Source organism: Emydura macquarii, unplaced genomic scaffold (genome assembly GCF_026122565.2).
Source record: "Emydura macquarii macquarii isolate MOO-44397 ecotype Brisbane River unplaced genomic scaffold, CSIRO-AGI_Emac_v2 contig_705, whole genome shotgun sequence".
NCBI lineage: Eukaryota > Metazoa > Chordata > Testudines > Chelidae > Emydura > Emydura macquarii.
This window is the reverse complement of record NW_027130842.1, coordinates 15,374,345-15,391,276: the sequence shown is the minus strand read 5'-3', so window position 1 is coordinate 15,391,276 and position 16,932 is coordinate 15,374,345. Positions and strand designations below refer to the sequence as shown.

The 16,932-nt window shown below is 42.4% G+C and overlaps 1 long non-coding RNA gene across 1 annotated transcript; it reads right to left on the bottom strand.

Annotated features, from left to right (window-relative positions):
• Positions 1-488: 488 nt before the first annotated feature.
• On the bottom strand, positions 489-16,631 carry LOC137149000 (uncharacterized). Its single transcript, XR_010918640.1, has 3 exons — positions 16,621-16,631; positions 1,530-1,690; positions 489-567 (listed from the first exon to the last, which is right to left on the bottom strand). It is a non-coding gene; the product is annotated as an uncharacterized lncRNA (long non-coding RNA).
• Positions 16,632-16,932: the final 301 nt, after the last annotated feature.

The following is a 16,932-nucleotide window of genomic DNA, read 5'->3' as shown; positions in this document are numbered from 1 at the left end:
AAGAACTTGACCTGCAGAACTGGAGTCAACAGTCTGAGGACAGGTGCCCTTGTTACTGGGGGATGTTAACAGAGGAAGCAAGTTCTTCCTACTTACATCACCTCAGTCTTGCCAGGATTCAGCTTTACTGTCTGCTCTTAATTCAGGTGCCAATTACAAGTAAACATTATAAAAGCTGGGAGATGATGCTTTTTACATTTGATGTAAAAGAGATGCTGCCTGCCTGTTGACATATCACTCCATGTTGTCTCACCAGTTCCTCCAATGGCTTCATGTAGATATTGAATAACATGCAGGAGAGGATGGAGCTTTGTGGGACCTTGGAGAGGGAGAGATAGTGACTTTCTTGGTCAGGTCTAAGAGTAAGGACCTGAGTCATTTGAGATGGGGACAGGAGTACATGATGACAAAGGGTATTAGATGTCAAAGAGGGAGGTCCAGTGGGATGAGGAAAATCACTTACCTTGTCAGTGGACAGGAGGAGCTCATCCACCAGAGCAACAAATGCTGTCTCCGTACTATGCGTTGGCCTCAAGCCAGAGTGAGAGGGATCCCAGATGCTGGCAGCTGATAGGAGGCAATGGAAATTGTTTATTCTAGCATCTCAATTAGCTTGCTTAGAAATGGAGCATTAGTTTCCAAACCTCTAGAATCAGGTGATAATTCCTTTAGGCTGGTGGGATTGTTGCATGTTTTAAGATGGGTGATGGATCCCACTTATCAAAGTATGTATCAGTCTGTTAGTAGGGGTCCCTCATGATCTCTACTCTTTTTATCATCCAGGAAGGGAAGTAACAAAAACATTCTCATTTTTGTCTGTCATTTGCTGAAAGGTGATCTTAGTGACCTTCATACTGTGTAAACACCATGGGTTCTAAAGTGACAGAGGAGAAGGACCCATTAAGCAATCCCTTAAAACAATTAAGTGGCAGTGTGAGCCATAATTAAAAGAACATTACGGTGGGGATGCATGCATTTGCATTGGAAGGGGAAGAAAAGGGCTTACTGGCTGATCCTGCAAGTGCATTTATGAATAATGAAAAACTGGTGTGACAGGAGGGAATAAGTTGTAAAGTGTCACAAAGCACCAGAAACAAAATCCATCCAAAGTGCTCCTTTTCTCTTGAAGAAAACCTAAAACAACTCTTCTGATTACCTGACAGTCCATTTAATCCCCAGGAAACATTCCTTTGTTACAGTTTCAAGGAGAATTACTTGAAATAGTCCTTTGTACAATGTGCTTGGTTCTATTTTACTTTTAAATTGTGCATCCCCCCCATTTATTTATTTTTAAAATCATTTTAAATAGACAACTAATCAATGCCTATGTGAAAGTGCTGAGGTCAAGTCTGACACTCTCCTGTATGGAGTTACCTTTTGTATGTGGACCCTTATTAAAGATACTATGGCCATGTCTACACAACAAACTTTGGGTGACGCAGGTTACGCTGCCAGAAAGCTGTTGCAGTTAGCATATTGTTTTTGCGATTGCATGCTTAGATCCTCGCATCAGCGCTGCTCATACTCACCAGGAGAGTTTGTGTCAATGCACTGGGTGGTGCACCATGGTGGGTATCCCAATGTGCAACCTGCCACCGTCCAGCACACTGTCTTTTGGGAAGTTTTGGCAGTGGATCACTTGATGATTACCTGCTCTGTTCATTTCCTCTGAAGCATCTGGCATTGGCTACTGTTGGAAGACAGGATACTGGGCTAGTTGGATCATTGTCAGACATACTGCCTGACCCATTATGGCCATTCTTATGTTCTTAATGCATGGTGGGGCAGAGACGAGTTGTGCAGGAGTGACTAGGAACAAGAGATTATCTTCCCAGTGTACAACTGTCTTCATCCCATAATGTCATCTATATCCTATAATTTTCATGCCTTTTTTAAAAAACCACAAACCCACACGTCCCTCTTCTCTGTCCACCATCTCTGACAGAATCATGGAGCCTGCACAATTCTGTACTATTGTCATAAGTCTTGCAAGCACAGGATGCACGATCCTCTGGTATTTGCAGAGCCATAAGAAGAACCGAATCATCTGGGAACATGACTATTTAGTGGAGGACAGGTTGCTGTGGAACATAGTGAGAACCAATTCAAGATTGTTACTGGCATTCATGGAGCAGCTGCAGATGGCAGAGTGCCACTTCTGGGCCCAAGAAACCGGCGCTGACTGGCGGGATCATATCGTAATGCAGGCTTGGATGACGAGCAGTGGCTGCAGAACTTTGAGATGCTCAAGGACACATTCCTGGATCTGTGTGCCGAGCTCGCCCCGCCCTCCTGTGCAGGGATGCCAAAAGGAGAGCTGCACTGACAGTGGAGAAGCAGGTGTCAATTGCACTGTGGGAACCTGTCATACTGGATTGCTAGCGGTCAGTGGGAAATCATTCTGGAGTTGGAAAATCCACTGTGGATTGTCATGCAGGCCATTAATCATCTCCTGCTATGCAGGACTATGACTCTCAGCAATGTGCAGGGCATAGTGGAATGATTTGCAGCAATGAAATTCCTAAACTGTGATGGAGCAATAGATGGTACACTTGTCCCTATTTTGGCACCAGACCACTTTGTCACTGAGTACATCAATGGAAAGGGCTATTTTTCTATGGCTATACAAGCATTGGTGGACACTTCACCAACATCAGTGTTGGCTGGTCAGGGAAGGTGCTTGGCCCTTGCATCTTTAAGAACACAGGACATTTCAGAAAGCTACAAGCAGGAACTTTCTTTCCTGACCAGTGACTTACCACTGACAATGTTGAAACATTAAGAGTGATCCTGGAGGAAACTGCCTATCTCTTGCTCCCTTGACTCATGAAGCCATACACTGACAACCTTGACAGCACCAAGGAACGATTCAAGTACTGGCTCAGAAGATGAAGAATGACAGTTGAATGTGCTTTTGGTACATTGAAGGGATGCTGGCGTCGCTTACTCGCAAGATTGGATCTCAGTGGGGAAAAAAAAATCCCAGTGGCTATATCTGCTTGCTGTGTCCTGCAAAATATCTGTGAAACAAAGGGGGAAAAGTTGGAGTGTGGGATGTGGAGCTGCTGCTGAGTTTGAATAGCCAAACACAAGGGCTATTAGAAGAACCCAACACAACTATATGGCTCAAGGAGGCTTTGAAAGAGCACTTTAGCAGTGAGCCATAGTATCGTGTTGTGGTGTGCCATGATCTAACTGGCCTGGCTGTTTCTGAGCCCGTTAGGAAGTGTGTGATGCATGGTATTCATCTATGAATATAACACTGTCAGTGCCCCTATTAATTTTGTGCTGCTTGCTGTACATTTATGATTATTACACTGTTTGTCACTGATCCTATGAGCCGTGTCACACTGTACAGTAACAAGTAAATGGGTCCTTTCAAAACTGGTGGGCACTCTGCAGTATATGCTTTAAACTAATGATGATGAATTATTTTCCAAATAATAGAATTTTATTCAGTAACAGACCCAGTGCAGAAAAAAAAACAATCAGTGCAAGTTAAAAGCAAATACATTAAAAACTTAATATATTAATGGAACAGAACTTAAAGGGAAAGAACATTCATGTCCATTTTAGCTACACAGACAGCAACTGTGACTTTCACAGGTCAGTGTGTGTGTGAAGTTGTGGTTATCCTTTAATATCTCCTGAGGTGAAGTGGTAGGGGTAGGGAGGCAGCACCTGACGTCAAGGGGAATGTTGAAAGGTATGTGTGTAGGGAGGTGCTGTAATGAAGTTCTCCATCAACTGCAAGGGGAGGCGAGCTTGTGATCATTGAACCTGTAGATCCACAAGAGTTTGAAGCATCTGTATTTGCTGCTGGAGAAGCCTCCTTATGTCCTGGTGCATCTCCCTCTCCTTTTCCGCTGGGACTCCTGGGTGTTTCTCTTGTCTGCTCTTTCCTTTGCCAAGCTGTCTGCAGTGTTCATCCTCCAGGACATTTGCTCATGCTCTGATGAGCATTGACTTGCAGGATCTTATTGAACACGTCATCTCCTCCTTATCTGGCTCACGGGTTCCGTGGGTGTGGAGGGGGAACCTCTCAAGGCTGCAATGGCAGCAGCTGCAGATAAAACACATGATCACAAGGGAAAGTTAAGATTCAGAACTCCCTGCTCTTGCTCCTCTTAAGTTTTAAACAAGATATGCTTATTGACACTTCCGCTTCGGTGCACTTGTGGACAGCACCACTTACAGCCCAAGCCATGGTAAGTATGGCCCATCAGGGATGAGGGAAATGAGAAGGGAATTACTCGATTGTATGAAACTCTGCGTATAGGGCAATGGCACTGAATACTGGCGAGGCGGTGGTGATTCTAGTTGATACCTCACTTCTTAGGGTAACAGGCACAGAGAGCACAGTTGCTGCTGGCATCCCAAAGCCGCCCAGGCCAACATGCTGCTAGCCTGTTTACTGCAATGGTGCTTGCGGAAGTTATCGCTGACTGGTGTGAGAAAGTTTCCCACTGTGGAGGAAGAAATAAGGCTGCCATCCCTAGAAACCTTGAGGAAAGGACTGCAGATATCTCCAGGAACGTTTCATCGAGATCTCTCAGGAGGATACAAGGGATGTCCCTGTGCACATAAACAAACTGCTCTGCATGCCCCTGCCTGTTGCCTAACTCTACAGGGGAATGAAAAGTAGATAACTCTGCCTCTCTTTGTTATATCACTACCTCTGCTAGTATGAGTCAATTAATAAAAAGTTGATAGCGACGCCCTGCTAAGTCGGGGGCACCATCCGTACATCATTGTAATGGGAAGTGCAATTACACACTTACCCAAGATTCTTCCCCCTCCATCAGGCTCACTCATGCTCGAATGCTGGGACTGACTGGACTGCGGTGGAGTCTCAAACAGGTCCTGGCTTGTGGCTTAGTTGGACCCCCAGTTGCATGGTCCTCTGCCTCCTCCTTGTCCTTGCTCTTCATGTCAGGGGCCTATGATTGGGCTCCTCAGAGGTATCACTGGTGATCTGCAGGGTGGTGGTGGTGTCTCCACCAAATATGGCATGCAGCTCTTTGTAATAGCAGCAGATCTGAGGCTCAGCACTGGATTGACTGTTCATCTCCCTGGCCATCTGGTACATAGTTCCTCTGCTTTCACACAGCACTGCTGGTGCCTGTCGTACTCCTTCTCCTACATCCCCTGTGTAATCTGCTCACAGATGTCCACGTTTCTATGGCTGGTCCATAGCTGTGTTTGTACAGACTCTCCTCCCCAAAGGCCCAGAAGATGCAATACCTCCTGGCTATTTCAAGCTGGAGCACATCTGGATTGTGTAGCCAGTATGGTCAGCTGGGCAGTTGCACACAACAATGGAGAGCTGCTAGGAGTGCTCACCAAACTGGACAATCAGGAAAAAAGCATTTCAACAATTAGTGGGACTTTAAAGGGGAGTGTCAGGTTTACGTGACCCCTCAGAAGTGGAGTCCACAATTGTGACCAGAGCAGTTAGTGTGGGGCATTGTCGGACAGTTGTTGGAGGACTATTAGGGTCAACATAAGTAACACAGTGTCTACACTCATGCTGCATCAACCTCAATACATTGACCCTAGCTCAGTGCCTCTCAGGGAGGTGGTACTCATCACTTTAACAGGGCACTTACATCAGTGACAGACAATGTTAAGTATAGACACACAAACAATTAGGTTGACATAAACTGCCTTGTGTCAACCAACTTTGTAGTGAGGATAGGCTGAAGACTTCAGGGGCTGACTAAGAATCAAACACCGAATGTTATAATTAAACAGCTTGTAGTGTTGTTGTAGCCATGTTGGTCCCAGGATATGAGAAACAGGTGGGTAAGGCAATATGCTTTATTGGACCAACTTTTGTTGGTGCATGAAACAAGCCTTTGAGCTTCACAGAGCTCTTCTTCAGGTCTGGAAAAGGTAACCATAGGGTCACAGCTAAATACTATGTGGAACAGATTGTTAAGCATAAAAGGTTATTAACACATGTTGCAAGAAACCGCTTACAAGGGAGGGGCAATTAACACTCTGCAGTCAGAGGACAAAGGAAGGTTAGTAGGTTACAAATATTTGTAAAGAGCCATAAAACCATTGTCTCTGAGATCCTGGCCTGATCTATACTAGAAAATTAGGTTGGCATAACTATGTTGCTTACGGGTGTGAAAAATCCTGAGTGGTGTAGTTAAGCTGCCCTAAATTCCCATGAAGACAGCACAAAGTCCTCTTGGGGAGGTGGTGTGACCGCATGCACCCCTGTATTCACCCTTTTGTATTGTAGTACAATATATGTCTTTGTACAAAATATGCCTTGTGAGGTATCACTTGAAAGCTAATAACTCACTGATTAATAATATCATGATGAAATATGTGTAGCAACATTATATATAAAGTTATAAACATAAGCTAAAATTAGGTCAGAAATGTGTTTACCAGACAAGTCTGGGTAAACCAGTTGCTCAAAGACAAAAGACAAACTGAGGCCTCTAGCCAGGTGTCATCAAAGTTGATGGGCAATCACCTGTCAAGTGGCCATCTGTCTAGGAAGGGGGGCAGGAACAAACTGATCAGGAACAAACAACAGCAGGGAAACAGTTTCAACATGAGACTCCTTGTCTCTGTTCTCACAGTGGGAATGAACTTTATCTAGGAGTAACCCGTAGGAAAATGCATTTTCAAAGGATAACTTGTCTATAAAGTGAGGGGCAAAAACACCCCACGGTGTCTCTCCCACTTAAAAGACAAAGGAAGCAGCCATTTGACTTGGGGAGTGATCCTGCCCTGAAATTTGGTCAGCCCTGTTAATAGGAGTATGTGGTAAGAATTTTACCTTGAACCAAGTCTGGTTTGTTAAGTTTTAGCACTAGAAAGCATTTTATAATAATTTCTCTTGTAATTGTTTCTGACTTGAATGTTTTCTACCCACTTAAAATCTATCTCTTTGTAGTTAAATCAACTTGTTTTAATCTTTAATTCAGAACTAATCCAGAGATGTGGTTAAACTGGGCTATGTAGTAACTCCATTTAAAGTAGCAAGCTGTTGTATATTGTTCCCCTATCGGAGCAACAGACCTAAAATATCTGAACTGTCCAGGAGAGGGCTGAACAGTGCAGAACACACACTTTTGGGGAAAATTTGGGACTGGGAGTGTGTTGGGGTCACCCTGAAATTAGTGTAAACAAGGCTGCTGGAAGCCAGAGCATGACTAGTGTTTGCTAACAGGCTGCTGGGGTCAGAGTTGCTGGCTCAGGACTGTGGCTATACATAGACACTGAGAGTGTGACCTGCGTGCTGACAGGCTGTCTTTCAGCAGCCCAGGTGGGAGCTATAGCAGCAAAGCATTGTGATGCATTTAAGTTTGCAGGGCAGGGGGACACTGGTATGGATTGCACCCCAGAATGTCATAGGTGGATTACCTACATTGACAGGACAACCTCTTCCATCAGCGTAGGTAGTGTCTACACTGGAAACTCTACAGCTCTACAGCTATGATGCTGCAGTGTTTCCAATGTAGACAAAGCCCTGATTTTAAGTGTCTAGCAGAGTTATGAGCTTCCCAGGCTTGTCTTTTGAAAGTGTCGTGCAGGTTTCCTTTGAGGATGAGGGCTGATAGGTCAGATATGGTGTGATCGCTTTGTGAAAAGTGTTCGACCACGGACGATAGGCAATGACAATAGTCATTTTTCTGTGAGACAAGGCGGGTGAGGTAATATCTTTTACTGGACCAACGTCTGTTGGTGAGAGAGCCAAGCTTTTGAGCTTACACAGCTCTCTAATACCACATAGGTGTGTTATAAAAATATTAGTATACTCATGTTCCTAGGCCTCTCATCAGCATTGGGCATGGCTGAGTACAGGCTGCTGCTGTCCTGTCTATGTGGCAAGGGTCAAAGGAAATATCCTGAACTGGTTTGAATACTTCCTCAAGGGCTCAACCCAGAAAGTGGTAAAGAGCAATTGCTCCTTGGTCACCAGAGCTCTTGCCTGTGAAGGTGATGCTTGTAGGCAGAAGGAAACATTTTTTGCAGAGCTTGCCATCACCCCAATATCTCCCCCAGAGAGGCTATCTGTGCCCAAATATTTGAGGTGGCCTGCCACAGTCTAAGAGTTCTTCTAGATTCCTTGCTGACACTGGATTAGAAGAACCTGTTTTGCCATCTCCTGTTAGCTATAAGTCTCATTCTGTCCAGGGATAACCCTGGCCTTGTCAGACACGTCTAGTTAGCTGTAGGCTGCATTATTGCAACACAGTACACTGTGCTTGAAAGCACCAGTCTTGAAAAAACCGATAAAAGGAAATATTTTAAAACACAATGCAAATTAACCTGTAGAACTCACTGCCACAACATATCATTGAGACCAAGGGCTTAGTAATATTCACAAAGGGGTTAAACAATTATACGGATAAGGAGAACTTATACAACTACATTAGATAGAATTTTTTTTTTTTAAATTGATATAAACATTCATGCTTCAGGGAATGGGACAACAGTTGACTGACATGGTTAGGAGGAAACTTCTTCTGTGGGCGAGTGTGATGAGGCTTTTTAACCAGGGGTCTGTTAACCAGTTAGGCCACATCTGAGGGGAATTAGGTGGCCTAAGTCAATGGTTCTCAACCTTCCCAGACTACTGTACCGCTTTCAGGAGTCTGATTTGTCTTGCTTGCCCCCCAAGTTTCACCTCACTTAAAAACTACTTGCCTACAAAATCAGACAAAAATAAAAGTGTCACAGCACATTATTACTGAAAAATGGCTCACTTTCTCATTTTTACCATATAATTATAAAATAAATCAATTGGAATATTAATATTGTACTTACATTTCAGTGTATAGTATATGGAGTGGTATAAACAAGTCATTGTCTGTAAGAAATTTTTGTTTGTATTGACTTTGCTGGTGCTTTTTATGTAGCCTGTTATAAAACTAGACAAATATCTAGATGAGTTGATGTATCCCCTGGAAGACCTCTGCGTACCCCCAGGGTATGTGTACCCCTGGTTCAGAACCACTATCTAAGTAATCTATTGAATGATGATGAGAAGGAGCAGATGGGGCTAGGAGAGAGCCAGGAAACTGGCAGCAGAAAAAAAGCTGTACTGAGGGAGCCTAAAGCTGTCTCTGGACATTAAAGAGGGTGTAGAAAAAGGCTCAGGGAAATTGCAGAGAGGCTTAATTTCTTGGCTGCTGATTAGAGGGTCCCTGAACTAGAACCTGGTGTAGAGGGTGGGCTTCCCCTTCCAGCCACTGAGGAAGTAGCACTATCTGGGGTAGTGAATGGGAAGAATGCCTGAGACAGTTTGTATAGAAAGACTTTGATACCCCAGGAGGGGGAAAGTGTATAGTGGCTGGCTGGACGGCTAAACCATGGAGAGTACTTTGAGTTGCAAAGAAAGAGAAAGGCGGCAGGGTGAGCAATGGGCAGCAGAAGGGGGCATCGGACCTGGAAAGAGCAAATCCCTGGAGCACTCTAGAGCACCCTGGAGGTTCCCTAGCAGTGATTGGGGCCCTGTTACAGCAAGTTATCCTGTAATTGTTCTTTATGGGGTTTCTTGCATCTTCCTTTGATGCATCAGGTACTGGCCACTATTGGAGAGAGTATACTGGAGTACTTGTGAGACTTTGGTGCAGTATAGCAAATCCTTTGTTACTAGAAAAAAATTATTTCATCTCTGGCTCAGGGTACATTCAGATGGAGAGGTGAATTAATAACTAACATTTATTCAATAATGCCATCCACCACTTAGTCACTTCTCCCCACCACCTTTTCTTTCGGAAAATAAGTTGCATTTTTTTTCGTGAAAAAGGAATCCCTTTTGATCTTTAAATAGTCCCAGAATGTGAAACCGTGAAGTAATCTTAAAAGTATTCTGGGGATGTCAGTAGTGACTCTATAGATAAAATTGTGTTGAGATTTGAAATTAAAGCAGGACTAGTGTTCCTGTTTTATATTCTGATGGATAAATGCAGTGTACACATTTGGCACAATAAATCTTTGGAGGACAACTGAATTTGCTATGTAATTCTTTTAGTGCAAGATTTATTAAATTTTTCAGAGGAAACATTTAAAATGCTCTCTCTTTGAAATTGTGTCCTGTTTATTTATTTGTGTGTGTGTGTGTGTGTGTGTGTATATACACTCACACACACAGAGACATTCTAAATTTATCTCAGATGTTGCCCGCTTTTGAACTTTTCAATGAATGACATTAAGTTATTCCTCTTATTCAGAATTATTATTTGGAACTACACAAAGATAAGCCAAAGGAACTGCTCAGATCTGTCAGCTGCTTCTGTTTTCCAGTGCTGTGAACTTGTCTTTCCAATTCACAAGCTGTGCACGGCACTGACTCACCAGTGAGCAAGGCTGGCAGCCAGGCGGATGGAGATGGTCTGTGGGAATGAGTTGGGGCTCTAGGTGCCATGGAAGTGAAGTGGGAAAAGGAAGATATGTGGGGCTTGGAGGATTTCTGGGAGGAAGGGATTTGTGAGAGCCTGGTGGGAAGGAAGCTTGCATGTGGTAGGAAGGAGTGAGGCTGTGCAGGGAGCCTAGGAGGGAGATGCCTAGTGTCTTTCTCCCAGGTGCACTGAGGAAGCAGTGTGTGGAGAGTCCTTCAAACACTGATTCTGCAGTACAAAACTATGCCAACAGAGAAATGCTGAGTAAGTTAATGTGTTGTACACTTTTTGAAATGCATACTTTTAAAAGGAAGGTTCTTGGGGGGGGGGGGGGGGGAACAGCAGCAACTACAATATAATTTTCTAACAAATACCTTTAAAAATAATATATGATGTGGCTCAAACAAAGCAGGAAAAGGATGACTAAAAGGACAGTTAACGTGGAATGCACTGAATTCTTGTGTGAAGTTGCCAGCATATTATCCTTGTATCTTTAACCAGGGAGGACTTCACTTGCAGAAATGCTCTTGACAAAGTTAAGTGGCCCTATATATTGTTTGAGAAATTGCCCTTATTTTGTGCGCTTCTTATTCCAGTAATGGAACCCATGAGCGGGAGATAATTGCAGCAGTCTCATCTGTCAAATAATATTAGAAGTCAACAGCTATAATCTCAGCCACTTGCTTTACGCAGCTTTTCCCTGTATTTTCTTTTCAAATTGTCAGTTGTTACATGTAAGTGTACCCATTCCCTGTGGTTGAGAAAAGTAAAAAGATTTAAGTAAATCAGGAGTTGAGCAGCAAGAGGGCTTGGGCAACGGCTCTCAGTGCTAGCACAGTAAATCATGTGACAGCAGCCCACTGGATGTGAAGAATTACAGTCTGAGCAGAGCGTTATTTGTTACTAATATTGGCAGAGCAGTGCAGAACTTGGTGGTTTGGGTTTGCAGGGATTCAGAGAAGCTGCTGATTGGTTTAGAGGGGTTTGCATTACATGAGTTTAGTTTTCAGTTTCAGATTTGAGCAGAGCCCAAGAAAATAAAAATCAAATTCAGCCCAAACTATTATTTTGTTTTGGTGTCAGGACAAAACCATGCAAAAACGAGTTGCTTGTGGCTCTGTTCAGACCATCAACTAGAACTCCACCTTCTAGACACCGCTTTACCTAGAATCAACCTCTCACCACTACCTTTTTTTTTTTTTTTTTTAAACCTTTCTGCAATGCTCCTATCCACTGGCTACATAAATGTTAACTTAGGGTCTGCAAAAAGTGCTGGATTGTTGGACCTGAGGGCTGAGATTTCTAATCACAGAACAAGTACGTTATGGGTAGTGGTAAGCTTTCCCACATCACCTCACCAACATGTATTAACCCTGTGCTGGAAGTATAATCTCTAGGAGGGAACATAATGCAGTTTCCTTGATCCTTGCCCAGAGAAGGTGCCAACTATTGTTACTGTGCTAGTATTTGTGTATTGTGAATGCTGGCCTATCAGGAATGGGATTGAGGCCTCCAATTTCATTTAAAATGACTACTGAGCAATCATCAAATGGTCAATGTGTCACTAGTCACATAGGTCAAATTCACACTAGCAGCCTAGATGTGAAAGGTTCTGTAGGTCATTACCAGTTCCTTGAGCCATATAAGGATACCTCTTGGCTCCATAAATAGTCTTAACTCTATTTGGTAGGCTCTGTAGGAAGGTCCTCCTGTTTGCACTTAGTGTCATGGATAACATGCACTGCAATTAAAATACTGTGAGATCTATGTTAGAGCACATCCCCTAAGGTGTCTTTTAGTGGATATAACCTTCTCTCATGTTGCTTTCCTGTTGATTACATCCATCAGCTATCAAAACTCCTTGATGTGAAGTCACATGCTGAGTTCTCATGTAAAAACTTGTACACAAAGCTGAGGTGGATTGCTGTCTTTGTTTTGTGATTTAGGCGCTGTTGCTTATGCATTCGGGTAGTGTCAATGGCACAGTCCAGTTGAATTTTATCCTGTGGTGTTAGTTATAGGACAATCCAATGAAGTGCCTCAGATCTTCTTATGGCACTTATTTAGGTACACTTGTAGCAGCTTTCTTCTCTGTACTTTGTATGTATATGGTGCTACAGATAATGATTAATGTGCTCAGCGGTCTTCTCTTTTAGTGTCAGAATAATAAAATATCTATCTCGTCAGATTGTTTGCTTGATTGTTCAGCTAAATGCATTCACTGCCATAGCTAGAGCTAACACATATGTGTACTCATACCTTTCTTGCCATTATCGTCAGTAGTGACAGCTGATCGCAGGTATTTGAATGATACAGCTTGTTCAAATTTAATGTTATCTATTATGAACTCTACTTCATGATGATAATAGCTGGAAGGCATTGATTTTTGTTTTCTGCTACTTATCTTAAGCCCATACATTTTGCTTGCATTATTGACTTTTCTGATCATTTCATGAATCATCGCTTCAGAAGATGTGTAAATCAATGCTGGTTGTGAAATGTACGTTGTTTATTAGGCTGCCATGAAGGTTTACACCTTCAGAAAAATCAGCTAATGCGGTCCATATCAGATAATTGTTGAGCAGGTCTGGCAAGAGAGGGCAACCTTGCAGCATGTCAATGCTGGCGTGGAAAAGTTCAGTTAATTATTTATCTGGGGCACAGTATTTGCATGCCTGTATGAATTTTTTATGAAGTTAATTAGCTTTTCAAGATGTTGAATTGGTTCAGTGTTGTAGTGATTGCAGTGTGACATACGGGGCTTACCGATCAGAAGGAAATGCCTGAGCTGCACACAAAAGAACTGGGCAGTTGGGAGTGCACATGGATTTGAATGCATTTGATTACTTTCAACAGGTGGCCCTTAAGTTCCCAAAACGTATTTTGTGTATAAACAAGAGCAAACAATAATGGGTGGGTGTGAAATTGTGTTGGCTATTTGAGCCTGCATGTGCATTCTCCCCATAGGAAGGGACTCAAGTGATGCCTAGAACTGAGGAAATGAATTTCCACATTTAAGGTGAAGTGAAACTGCACCCATGTAAAGTCCCACAGGTTGGAAATCTATTCCCTCAAGCTGGCCATGCCGCACAGCTGCTGTGCAGCCCCCTCGCCTCATAGCTGCTCACTCTGTTTGTGGATGTAAAAGTGATTATAGCCCCTTGCATCAATTGAGGCCATTGGGTATGCATCAGCACATTACCTGTGGTGCTTCCCCTGGGTTGTGCCATCACAGCCTTCTGCGCCAGTCTTTCTGTTGTGCATGGAGGGTGCACAAACATCTCTGAGTACCTGCTCCTCCTGGGGTCCCTCTTTATAGCCACATGTGGGGCTTAACTGACATGGAGGCTCAGACAACGACTCTCCTCACTATGAACCAATTTCACCCATAAGTAGTTAGGAATTATTGACAAGTACTATTGCTACCTGCTTTGATTTGCTCTCTATTGCCTACAAATCCGATTCTTGACCATTTAATACATGTGAGAGTGAATGTATGGGATTTAGAAAATGTTTGTATTTTAAGGTGCATTGTACCTCAGTGTTACAAAGTGAGCCACAGCTAAACATAGTGCACTGCGACAAAAAAGAAAAAGACAGTATGAGAGCGAGAGCATTGTAAACACACATACTATAATAGAAAAGATACCCCCATGTGTGGTTTTTCTCACACTATCGCAATTTATTCAGATGGCAAAATATTTCAACATTTGGAGACAACTCCAAATTTGATTAATGTCTCACTCAGTCTACGTGAAGAGAAAAGAATGTCAGATGGGCCCAGATACATCCCATTGAACTAATATGTTTCCATAATATATACTGAAAAAAAAATTAGAATAGAGAAGGTTTTTTTTTTCCAGGCGGAGGGTTAGTTATTCATCTCATTTGGAGGAACGAGAATTTCACAGGTCTAGATATGACAAAATATAATTAATATCTGTGAAGTACTAAATGAGGTTTGGAGAAAAGTATTCATATTTTAAAGTTAAATAACAGCTTGGTCGGCACATCATTAAAAATAAGTTTTACCAGCTACTGATTTTATTCTTGGTTGGAAAGGTCATTGTTTGCTGAACAGAAGGGGGAAAAGCGTTATTAGAAACTGCTACATAGTTCAAATGAGAGCACACGTTGGAAGGGGCAGGGTTGGGATTGAGAAGGGGGCATTGTCCAAAGTTCATCTGTGAACATCAAAACTTCTCCCGGAACTAGTTGTGAACTTGATGATAGACTGAGAGTGCAACTGGGCTGCACAAATTCCTTCGAGTCACTTGTATTAGGCACTTAATCTGCGCTCCTAAAAACAATTTTTTTTTCTTTGTGCACCAATTTTAAGCGTCGTTGCTACTAATTTTTCACTTAAAATGAACTCTTTGAAAATCTAGCCTGCTTAACTTGTAATTAAAAAAAAAAAAAAAAAAAAATCAGTGGCCACATAGAATAATTCTTTTACTGTCAGCTGCTGCAATACAACCTCTGCGCCTAATACATAGGCCTGGCCGAGCTCGCTCTTTCCCATGCTCATCTTGAGATGGGGGCTTTCATTTAGTTGTGAATGGTCTTGGATGTCAACTGTTGTTCACTTGGTTGATTGTGCCATTTGTTTTTGTGTGTAAGGTTGTGTTGAATTGCAGAATCTGAATGAAGGTCAGATTCTATAGTCCCTACTCAGGCAAAACTCCCATGGAAAAGGGACAGCAGGATCAAACCAGGAGGTTTTCATCCTGTACTTGTTTACTGTCCACAGGAGTTCCACGTACAGAGTGCTTATTGGAGTGCACGTTAATATGCACTCAAATTCACACATTGTATTAGGACAGATTTTAAGAGAGACTGAGCACCTGCAAGTCTCCCATTTTCATGAAGTCCCCTATCCCCAGCAGAGTGTTTTCAGGAGAGCAGAGGTAAGGGGTCGGAGTGATCCCACTCTTTGAGCGCCTCTGGAATTTCACCCAGTCTGTGATTCTGTCTGTGAGATGCTAATTCATCTTGCAGAAGAACCAGGGGAAAATTACATAAAAGGATCTTTAGTTTAATTTTTTTTAAAGGGAAAGAGGGCCAAAATACCAGTATAAATTACCACCCAGTATAATGAAAGAGCTGCTAATTTACAGTATTTAAAACTTTTAGCATGAAATCTTATCCGTCATAAGTCTATTTGAATTTTGCCATTGATTTCAGAGGGGCCATTTTTTCACCCCCAACCTACCTCTTACTTCTACACTGAGGCCTCTGCCTGCTCCAATATTACCTCCAGCAGCATCTAACCACTACTAAGAAGACATGTCTCTCCCGTGTTCTGCTCAAGTCTTCTTTACGCTGCAGGAGGAAATGACCAAAATGCAAATTTTCCTCTTAATAAAATAACATAATTTAATCACATATGAGTCAAACAAACTAGGTATTCTTTTGTAAAATCACATTCTCTAATTTAAATAATCATAATAATAGCAGATACAAAAAAGTGGCAACTTAGTTACTAAACTACATTTCCCATAAGGCAATAGAACTAAAGCCAAAGTTCAGACTATACCCTCCCAGGTATAAGAAAGCCCAGCTTCTCAATGCCTTTCTTATAGGTGTCTGTGAGCTGTAAGGAGGACATGTAGGGTAAGTGACAGTTTTCACTAGCCATATTTTTGCATAAACAAATACGCTATTTAAAACAGCCCCTTAGTGAAAAACCCTATTGTCTGATCAGTATAAAACCAATAAAACCCAATCCTTGTTGTGGGTTTCTAGACACTATTATAATGGAAATAATAAATACTACAAAGCCTTTGAATAGTCCTCTCACTAAATATACTCTTTGCACCATGGTAAGGCTTGTATTTTTTCAAAAAAAATTCCAGGACAAATGCACAGAAATAAAAAGGCAAACAAACAATAACCATTCACACCCATTTATTCACATACATTCCTACACATGCATGTATTGTCAATGACCTGCATTTCCTGTTACGTGCTTATCTGCACCTTCTGTCAAGCAGTTACTGAACACAATCATCAGCTGGTGTAAACTGGAGTAACTCTGTTGAAGTCAGTGGTGCTATGCTGATTTTATATTAGCTGAGGCTCTGCCCTGATATTTAAAGCCAGGCTTTAGATAGCAAAGAAATATTTAATTGATGACTTAGGTTCAGAGGGATGGGGGAGATTTCATACTTGCTTCCCATCTCCATTTATAATATGTTTTGTTGGTGGCTGGCACTATGTGTGACCCCAGATTCAGAGGTCTGCTTACCTGCGCTTAGGTTGACCACTTGTGCTTTGGAATGAAGGGGTGGAACAGGCATCTATCCACTATCTTCCTGTACTGCAGCGAGGTGCATACACTTGCAACCCCTTTTAAGGAAAGATGAAAGATAAGGAAATTAGCATTTCATTTGCTTTGATAGAGTCCACTCTTAATACCACAAAATTCTGTGCTGCCCACTAAGAAACCACAAAATGTCATCGCAGATCAGTTGAACTTAGGGTGTTCCTATTCACTGATGGAGGCAGATCTCGTGCTTTGTGAGGCAATATCAGATTGACATGAGCTGTTTCAAGATAA